The sequence below is a fragment of the Otolemur garnettii genome, unplaced genomic scaffold (assembly GCF_000181295.1).
Source record: "Otolemur garnettii isolate 467f Iridium unplaced genomic scaffold, OtoGar3 scaffold00106, whole genome shotgun sequence".
NCBI lineage: Eukaryota > Metazoa > Chordata > Mammalia > Primates > Galagidae > Otolemur > Otolemur garnettii.
The window spans coordinates 753,117-754,026 of NW_003852501.1; positions in this window are offsets into that span (position 1 = coordinate 753,117).

Sequence of the window (910 nt, forward strand, 5' to 3'; positions counted from 1 at the left end):
AAATATATTATATAGATTTATGGTATTTGATTTAGTACTTCAAATACTATGGCTAAGTCTCACTCATTATGAACTGCTAATGGAGTGAACTCTTGTGTAATTTTCAAGGAAAAGGTTTAGCTTACTGTAAGAAGCACAGTAATGGCCCCCTTTCCCTGAAGATGTCCAAGTCCTAATCTCCAGAACCTATGAATTATTCCGTGGCAAGGAAGAATTAAGATTACAAATAGAATAAAGGGTGCTAATCGGCTAAGATTTTTTAAAAGACTGTCCTGGATTATCCAGTGGGCCCAGTATAATCACAAGGGTCCTTTAAATGTGCAAGAGGTAGGCAAAAAAATGTCAGAGTGATGCAGTGTGAGACTCAACACTGGAGGCCTGGGCCAAGTAACAATGTGGCCTCTAAAACCTGGAAGGAATGAGAAAAGACATTCCTCCCTAGAGCCTCTAGGAAGGCAGGCAGCCCTGCTCACACCTTGACTTAGGCCCAGTAAGACCCACTTTGGACTTCCGACATAGGAACTTTAGGATAAATCTGCATTGTTATAAGCCAACACATATGTAGCAATATGTTACAGTAGCCATTGAAAATTGACACATTATCTAAGAACTTGAAAGAACACAGTACTTTTAAGTTTATCCTAAAGATCTGGTGATGAAAACAAGACTCTGGATGCAACTGTTATAATAGAAAACAAATTTTTAAAAATCCTAAGTATCAAATAATATAAAAAGCAGTCATATTATGGCACATCCCACAATGGAATGCTAGCTACTAAATTAAGTCTTTCAAAAAATGGAAAAATATTCTTCTTATATGAATAAGGCAAGGTTAAAATTAACTATTATTTGGAATTCTCAGTTCAATTTAAGAATACAGATTACTTAAGAACTAAGAAATACAGCAGCA